General features: G+C 39.9%; 1 long non-coding RNA gene across 1 annotated transcript; it reads left to right on the top strand.

The window, feature by feature from the left end:
• The first annotated feature begins 255 nt into the window (after positions 1-255).
• On the top strand, positions 256-2,555 carry LOC138980366 (uncharacterized). The gene is made up of 3 exons (XR_011460308.1): positions 256-453; positions 1,240-1,330; positions 2,338-2,555. It is a non-coding gene; the product is annotated as an uncharacterized lncRNA (long non-coding RNA).
• The last annotated feature ends 7,002 nt before the right edge of the window (positions 2,556-9,557 follow it).

Here is a 9,557-nt window from a genome sequence, read left to right as displayed (position 1 = left end):
TGCATGTGTACACTGTACTTACGACTGTGAGTGTGAGTCAGCAGTCAGTACAAAACAACAGTTTACACTTGATGACAAACTACCCGTGGGCATATTTGCCGAAATCTTTATCAAACCTTGCTTACGGGAAAACTACAGTACAAAGGTACATCACTCATCCGTTTTGCGTTCAGGCAGAGCGTTAGATTTAGACTGAAGATCTGATTTATTTTTTCTTTCCTTTTTGCTTAGTTTAACAATAACATTGTTGTTTTTATTGTCAAACTAGGTGCAGAATATGGATGCAATTCACAAGGCGAGAGGACTTTGAAAAGCTGCAGCCAGCTGATGTTCAAGGTCTCAAGCTTTGTACTGATCACTTTGAGGCCAACCAGTAAAACAATCCTGCAGAGAGGATCACTTGTGTGGAATGCTGTCCCGACATTGTTTGCAGTGCCCAATCCACCACCGAAGGTTATTTATTTATTGGTTTTAGGTTTTTGCAAACCAATGAAGCACACTATTAAATGCAGGTTGAGTAATGACAAGTTTGAGGCTGATGTAAGAATTGAAAAAAACCAGCATTGTTCCCATCAAATAATGCCTGTTTGCATTTAGCGCAACAAAATGATAAGGCCAACAAAAAAAAGTTACTTATTTTGGATCGACGTCTTGATTATGATGATATGATGAACTTATTTTGCCAAAAAACAGCCCCAAATGGCAAAAAAAGTATAGGGTCGGCGTCAACAACAAAAAAGTTGTATGTTTCTGGTCACCTGACCCTACCTATGTTTTCCCGACGACCCTAGACTTTTATTTTGCATTTTCAAAAATAAAAGGGGTATTCGAAAATCAATTGTTTTCCTGTTTTTCAACAAAATAAATTAAAAAGATGGTTTAAAAAAAAAAGTTTAGAAAAAAAATCTCCACCTTTAGTCATGTTAGGCCACAAAAAAAGTCTGTTTAAGGTAACATAGGCCCCCCAAAAATAGCGTCGGTAGGTCGGCTTTTTATTTTTGTATTTTAGCCATCTGAATATTTTAATTTCATTTTTTAATGCCCCAAAAAAGTCTAGGGCCGGTGGGAAAAAAATAGGGTGGTCCGGATACTGTAAACAGATTATTTTTTGTTTTGCCTTACGAGAAACATACACTTTTTTGTGTGGCCTAAGACCAATGCCATGAAATTGGGAGAATTGTTTCATTGTGACTGGGTGTTGGTTGTGAGTTTGTCAGTTAAAGAGCTGTGCATTTGCAGGTTGCTAGTGGGAGGAAGCCACCATCGCAAAGGGTAGCTACAAATGAAGCCAGCACCGACCTGTCGCCTGATGCACAAATTGTTCAACCAGGTAAGAGATTTTTAACCATGAAGAACACCCTGACATCAAAAAATGTTTAAACACATCCATTACATAGTTGATAATTGCTGTATAGGGTGACGGGCGCTGTGGCGGGGTGGTAAGACGTCGGTCTATTAACTCGGAAGGTCGAGGGTTCGAATCCCGGTCGCGGCCGCCTGGTGGGTTAAGTGTGGAGATGTTTCCGATCTCCCAGGTCAACTTATGTGCAGACCTGCTAGTGACTTATCCCCCTTCATGTGTACACGCAAGCACAAGACCAAGTACGCACGAAAAAGATCCTGTAATCCATGTCAGAGTTCGGTGGGTTTTAGAAACACAAAAATACCCCGCCTTGCTTCCTCCGAAAGCGGCGTATGGCTGCCTAAATGGCGGGGTAAAAACGATCATACACGTAAAATTCCACTTGTGCAAAAAAAATGAGTGCACGTGGGAGTTTCAGCCCACGAGCGCAGAAGAAGAAGAAGAAGAAGAAGAAGAAGCTGTATAGGGCGGATGCATGGATGGATGAAATTGTACCTGTAGTTCCAACACGTAAAGATGGGAAACATATCCTGTTAGAGGCATGGTGTAACAAGAAACAATTAAGTGGCTCTATTCCCATCTCCCCCCCCCCCCCTTTCCCCGTCGCGATATAAGCTTCGTGGTTGAAAACGACGTTAAACACCAAATAAAGAAAGAAAGGAAGAGGCATGGTGTGTGAGGAGTTTACCTGGTACTGTTGTCCTAATCAATCAATCAATCAATCAATCAATATGAAGCTTATATATATAGCTTCCGTGGGTACAGTTCTAATGGCCTCACCCATTCAGTACCAAACAAGGTCAATTCCATCATTGTTCCACATCGTATCCATAGTTGCAAATACACTTCATTTCTGGCCTGCCTTCCTACGCTATTGTTTATTTTCATTTTGTGATTTAATTACACGTGTTTTAATTTCTTCCAGGTTGTAACTTGTTATGGTTATGTTATTTTATGTGTGTTTTCTTTTTTAGATGACATTCAGGCGATCCTGGAGGACATAGGATGTAAAGCATCAAAGTCGTCATCTTCCCCATCCCCTCGTGAAGCGGAACTTTGGCAGAAGGTCAACAAACTGAGGAGCAAGGTTTTCCGATTAGAAAAGAAAACGATGGAACCCCGTGTAAAACGAGCGAGTAAATTAGCCAAGCCTCCCAAGAAAGACTTTGTAGTAGAACAGTTGTCTCATATATTATCAGGCGAGGCGAGCTATTTTGCCATTTATGCCTGTTACATATTTACCGGTTATCTGCTGCTGTGTCCAATCCTGGCAGAGACGGGAACGCATGTTACCAAGGAGCTGAAGGAGAGTCAATGAGATGAGAGAATGTGATTAACAATTGCCAACTCTCTCCGTACAAAGAGGGTCCAAAATTGTATAAAAAAAATAGATGGTAGGCAATTCAAAATTAAAAAAAAGGACTCTCGGAGCATGGACTTAATGAGTCAAAAATTAAAGAAGGCTCTATGAGCCGAAGTACATGTTTTGTCTATTGTCTTTTTCATTTTGAATTCCCTACCATCTATATTTTGATACAATTTTGGACCCTCCCTGGTGTGTTGTTTCTGATGTACCTTTTAGTCTGTTTACAGTAACATAGGCACACAAAAAGAGGGTCGGTAGGTCGGCTTTTCTTAAAAAAAATTTATAACCATCTTTTTAAATTATTTTGCAAAAAAACAGGAACAAAATTGATTTTTTTTTTCTTTTTCTTTTTTTCCAAATGCCAAAAAAAAAAAGTCTAGGGTTGGTCTAGAAAAATAGGGTTGGTCGGGATACCGTAAACAGGCTATTTTGCTTTGTTTTGCCTAAGCAAAGACTAACAAACTTTCTTTAGGGTCTGACATTGTATATACTATACAATTTTTGGGGTATTAACTAAATACATGTATACAGTTTTCGATTCCTTTTATACTTTTTCACAAATTAGCCCCCCCCCCCTTTTTTTTGTAGTCTGCCCTGGGGGCGGGAGGTCTCCTAATTTCGGTTTCTAGGGTCACCTTATGCTTCCCCATGAGCTGAGAACTTAATTTAAAATGAGCCTTGATTTTTTTATTTGTATTTTGTAATTGTGCCTTTGTCCAGTCACATGATTTCACTTTGTACTTAAAAACTTGGCGCTGTCATCATTTATTGCTATTTATTGTTCAGTTGTTCAGTATTTATTGCTATTGGGCATCAGTTATTCAGTTGCCCTCTTTCGAATGAGCCATGCATGCATTATGGATGTGTTTAGCAATGTAAAAGAAGAAACAATGTGAAGCAAACATATAGCACCAAATAAAATAACCGAATCAGAATGGAAACTTCTTCAGTGTATGTGTGTGTGTGTGTGTGTTTGCTGTTTTAAATACCGAAAATGTGAAAATAAAGCAAGTCACAGCATGAGAAAGATCGACTGTACTAGTCATGACAAAGCAGGAGACAGCCTGGTCAGCATGTAGAAAAGGGGAATAACTCGTATTTAGCCATTCTCATTTCTAAGCATGCCCAATGAGGAAGTTATCCTTCTTCCCATTGTAGTTTCTTTGATACTTTGTACATTTATATTGATGATGGTGTATTTACAATTGTATAAAAGTAAAGACTATAATGAGGTATTTAAGGGAGTAAAAATTGTAAGAATTATTACATAATTGGTCATGTTGGGACTCTGGTATTTTGATATTGATGTTGTGGTTAAAGTTAAATAGTAACTTTGATGAGATGGCCAGGGTGGTTAATTAGGTAGTTAATTATGGTAATTAATGAGTAATTAAGTAAAGAGGGGACTTTGTAAGTCGATGAAAATTGATAATTATGGGAAGTCAAATGAGGGAGATATTGTTGTTAGGAGAGTCAATTTATGGACTTTGTGGGTAAGGGGAGATAATTGAAGTATTGTTGGGGGAACAAGTAGTTATACTTGGCTTTGTTCCTACGACAGCGTTCAAGCACAGAAGCGGGGCTGTGGAAGAGTCCAAGCCAGGAGAGACGAACGACATAAGAGACAGCATGAGTTTCCGGGTGCAAGATGCTTCCGACTCTATACCTGGGAGGAAGGCGTGCTAGTTGGTGGGGTTTTTGACCACCGGTGTGTCGCAAAGTGTGAGCTGTGGAGGTGAGGTGGCCCACCGTCAGTGGGTAAAGTGTGAAGGTGCTGGCATTCTATTGCCACGAGCAGTCTGTGCACAAGAATATATTATGGCATCTGTGTGCCTGAGTTATGCAGCTGTGGCTTCAATAAGCACTGTGACCTATAAGTTAGTTTAAATACATTTAAAGACATGGAGATTCTGCAAGTGTTAGAGGAAACCAGGTAGTAATTGACTATTAATTAAATATTAGGTTAGTAATTTAGTACCAGGCCTGGTTAATTACATTTCAACGGGATTAATCTGGAGTGTCTTTATTTTGTCGAGCGACGGTTGATTTTGTGGATCGGCGAGATTTGAAACTGGACTTTGATGTGAAACGTCATGATCATTACGCACGAAGAGAAAATTATGTAGTGATATGGTAATTTGTTGTTATGAAGTAAGGTTGTTACGTGGTGGATTAATGTGAGTGTGTTATTGATGAATTAATGTTCGTACCATTAGACAAATATTGTGTTGAAATAAGTGGAAGAGAATTGAGGGGTTTGTTATTTAAAGTTAAGTTAATTAGTATTACTGGTGGCTGGGCCTACGGGTTTCATGTGTAGCTGCGTTTGGCGTTGATCTTATGCATCAAGGTTGAAGGCAGTGTAGCAGTAAACGTCGGTAGTCCCTATCACGAGGTATTAGGGTAAATATAAGTTAGAAATAAAAGTTAGTTAATAAATAACGGGGTTAATTGATTAATGTAGGTGAAGATAAGCGGATTTTGAGTTGAGATAAATTTGTAAAGAGACATCTTGATTTTTCGGGATTAGGGGATTAAGGTGGTAAATGGTAATATTTAGGGGTATCTACAGTCTTCTTAGTATTAAGTTATAAATTCTCATAGCCATTTTGTTTCGTTAAAACTTTAAGATAATTCTTCCTACTTCATCTATCTTTGATTTTGAGTGATTGTGATTGGGTGTGAATGTGAATGCGGTGATGTCGTGTGTGTAAATAATAAACTTTGGTTTGAATGTTGCCTGGGTGTGGAGTCAGTGATTAGAGTAAGAGTGGTTGATTGTGTCTGAGTGTTTTGTACGATAAAAGGTATTCCTATACCTCTCCCAAAACTTAGGGGAGTTACAATGTTAGGAAACGCTACCGTTGCTGAGCTTTGGTTCAGTTTTGTGTGTTGCATGTAGTTGACTTATTTGTACTTTGTGGGAAAGTACCGATATTATATTTTGTAAACACAATATTTATGCTTGGACGAGAATGCAGGTGAACTTTCTAGTCCTGTCAAAACAAGTTGTTTACCATGCTGTTTTAGTCGTGAGTTCGTGGCGTTCGTTCGGATTAAGTGCGTCGGCGCTTTTGATGTACGTCATAGAGAATGTCGCTAGTTTAGTCCATGCACGGCTCGTATAATGTAGTTGTATCATGTTCGGTCTGGAATATTCTCGAGATTGAGTATTTACTATATATGCCAGCGCGATTTGTATGTAAAAAAGCTTCTATTTGAGTTCTGCTACGATGTGCAGTTGTATGTATGGAATGCTAAATAAATCCTCGAACTCAATTTGACGAGTTGTTTTCTGCTGCTGCGAAGACGGGCGACGTAGAATAAAAGAACACAACTATACGACCTTTGAGAACTTGTGGCAATCTCAAGTGTCGTGTAACAATAAGCTTACTCACGTCAGGTCTTCACTGACAAGCTAGGAACAGACGGAAAATTCCGAACAAAAGTTAATGACGTCAAAGTCTCTTTCGCTTTGCGTGTAACTTTGTCATGACGTCTTTTTGTGACGACAGTACACGCGACAATTTTTCGCTTCCGGTGTCATTTTAGACTGAAAAGCAACTCAAAAGAAGGAAACAGTGTCTGTGTCTTGAAACAGCTGAAACACTCTTTTGGATTGCCGTTTCAATGATAACCAAAAAGTTAAAGAAAAAAAAACAAGGTTCAGTTGCGAACTGGCAGCGTATTGAGCATTTATTCCTGTTGATGAAGGTACGATTGAAGCTTTATTCTCTCCGTCAACCAACAAGACTAGATTTGTAGCAGACGAAAAACAAAGTCTGCGTTTTTCCTGTCTTGTGAGGGCGATTATGTCGTTCCGAGTTATCTGTACGTTGTGAAGACATTTCAAAACAAAATTTAGCTTTGATGCGTCACGGGATATAAGCTTATACGTTTTCATCCATGGAATAGTTTGTTTCGTCTCGGCAGCGTGAATGAATTCATGATGTCTTTTCCGGAACTGGACACAACTGGCCTTGCCAAGACTGAAACAAAATATAGTTCTACAACTTCTAGGCTTGGGTTGATTGCCCATGGTGAATTTCCAATGATTTCTTTCCACATCCCATGACAAATTCTCTTTACTTTGGTCATGCCATATATACGTTACAGTTCCGTCCATCCATGGTATCGCGTGATATTTTGTCTCGACGGGGTGAAAGAATATAATGACGTCACTCGAGGCTCTATGACGTCACTCTCGGCAGAGCCTCGAGTGACGTCATCATATTCATTGACCCAGTCTCGACAAAATATCAGGCGATACCATGGATGGAGGGAGCTGTAACTTATACATATTTACCCGTAGTGGTAATCGTGGTTGTGGTAATAGTCGCGGTTGCTGAGAGAAGTAATTTGAAAAGAAAAAAAACAATTGCAAAACACTCTGCGCGAGACTACTTCAGGGCAATGTTCACACCGCAGTCAGTTTTTAGAATACAAGCTTGCACGGTAGTAGACAACATTCTATTCAGAAGTGACTATTGGACATAGATACGCACTTTTGCAGTTCTTCGCCGTTATGTCCACCTTAAAGCTAAGTTTTGATTCGGCAATCCCAGCGATTCTTGTTAAAATGGGTTATTTCGAGGCCAATATTTAACTCAATAATTGAAGTTGTTGTCATTATGTATGGCATGAAGTCATAATAAAAAACACAGTGTGAGTTTTAGTGCAGGCAGATCATGTGTAGGGCTTTACTCGTCGACGTTTTTTTCTCATTCAGTCAAGTATTGACGGCCCTTAGACAAACGTGACGTAATTATATGCAATGTGTATGCTTAACAAGTGGCTGATCTGTGGAAATAAACACGAACATTACGAAGGACACTTTCATTCATTCTGTTGACCGTCCTTCGATAGGACAAATTCAACCTTTTCCAGATTATCTACAACTTTGTCAGTAGCTTTTGTATAAAAAAATAAGTATGTACGTGTTTTGAAAACGGCCGTGCTGACAAACAAAGAGGGAAAGAAGAACAACATGCAAAGGTAGAAGAATGAAGACATGTCATCGTATTACAATGTCAGTGCGCCATGTGACTATTTGACCAATCAGGACTGATTCTTGGTGACCCGCTAAACGCTGTAGTGGTCAGGTCGGGAGTCTTTTTGTTATCAACCTAAAACTAAACAAGACAAAGTAAACATTTGGACTTAATAATAACAGCGTGACTTATTCTAAAGAATGACACTCCAAGTGTTGTCGGATGATACACTTATTCATCTCAAAAACATTGAACAGTCAGTTTTATCAATGGGTGCTTTACATTATGCAAAGCACACCCCGACCTTTAAGTGTGCAATGTGTATCTGCTCATTAAACATATCATTGTCAAAATACTGTATACTATAGAGAAATTGCGTCAAATAATGTCCAGAATGTGTATTTCTCCATTTGAAATTTTGGTCAAGCAATCATTGACTCAGTTCGGAGAACCGGATAGGAATTCAGTATTAACACAAATTTGTCATTAAATTCGAATGTTCATCTCTAGATGTAAATCCAATTGTATTGAAATGTGTATTTACTAAGCAGAAATGCACTCCCATAGTCCGGACATAGTCATAATATTATGTGACAAAAATGTCAATTAACAATTTAAAAAAAATTAAATCAAGATGAAAAACATTGTCAGTGACAGTTCCGCCCCGTCTTTTGCAAACGGGAATATATCAATTAAGTAGACATGCAATGCAAAGGCACTGCATACCCCCAGCGAAGGACAAATCGCCTATCTCTCTCTCTCTCTCTCTCTCTCTCTCTCTCTCTCTCTCTCTCTCTCTCTCTCTCTCTCTCTCTCTCTCTCTCTCTCTCTCTCCCTCTCTCTTTTTCTTTCTTTCTTACACACACACACACAAACACACACACACACACATACGCACACACACGGACACACTCAGACAGACAGACAGGAACGCACGCACACAAACACATATATACCCCCCTCCGCACACACACACACACACACACACACACACACACACACACACACACACACACACACACACCTCTTTAAGTAAGGCAACATAGACTCAGAGAAAGAGACAGCGAAAGAAAGGAAGAGCACTATAGACACAAATATACAAAGAGAAAGAAATAGTGACAAAGTGTGTGTTTTTTTTTCAAAGGTTTGCGGCAAAATGAACCATCAAATCTTTTTGGCGCCAAAAACTTGTTTTGGAGCTTCTGAAGACGTTAGATCAATAAAATAAATGAGCAGGGCCGGACCCAGGGGGGGGGTTCCAGGGGTTCCGGAACCCCACCCCTGGAAAAAGCATGTACCTTGCTTTGAGTGTGTTTTTTTTTAACAAGGCCCAGAATGCACCAGATTGCACAGATTTTAACCGTTTTTCAAAAATTTTCCGGGGGAGCATGCCCCCGGACCCCTTCGCCACTTCGCTGATTTGCCCCCCCAAAAAGGAGGAACCCCCCCCCCCCCTTACAACTCATTTGGTCCGGCCCTGATGAGGACTCCATTTGGGTTTAGGTCCTCAATGGGAAGGTGTGCAACAGTTGCAAGTCCTGAATGGTGATCATATCCTAACACACACACACACACACACACACACACACACACACACACACACACACATGCAGACACGCACACATACAAACAGAACCACACACACTCACACACACACACAAAACCACACACACACACAAACACACACACACAAAACCACACACACACACACACACACACAAAACCACACACACACACACACACACTCACACACGCACACACACACACAAACAGACACACACACAAACACACACAAACAGACACACACACACACACATGCAGGCACGAACACATACAA

Source organism: Littorina saxatilis, linkage group LG11 (assembly GCF_037325665.1).
Source record: "Littorina saxatilis isolate snail1 linkage group LG11, US_GU_Lsax_2.0, whole genome shotgun sequence".
Classification (NCBI taxonomy): domain Eukaryota; kingdom Metazoa; phylum Mollusca; class Gastropoda; order Littorinimorpha; family Littorinidae; genus Littorina; species Littorina saxatilis.
Note: the sequence above shows the minus strand (reverse complement) of the source record. Positions and strands in the feature narration are given on the sequence as shown.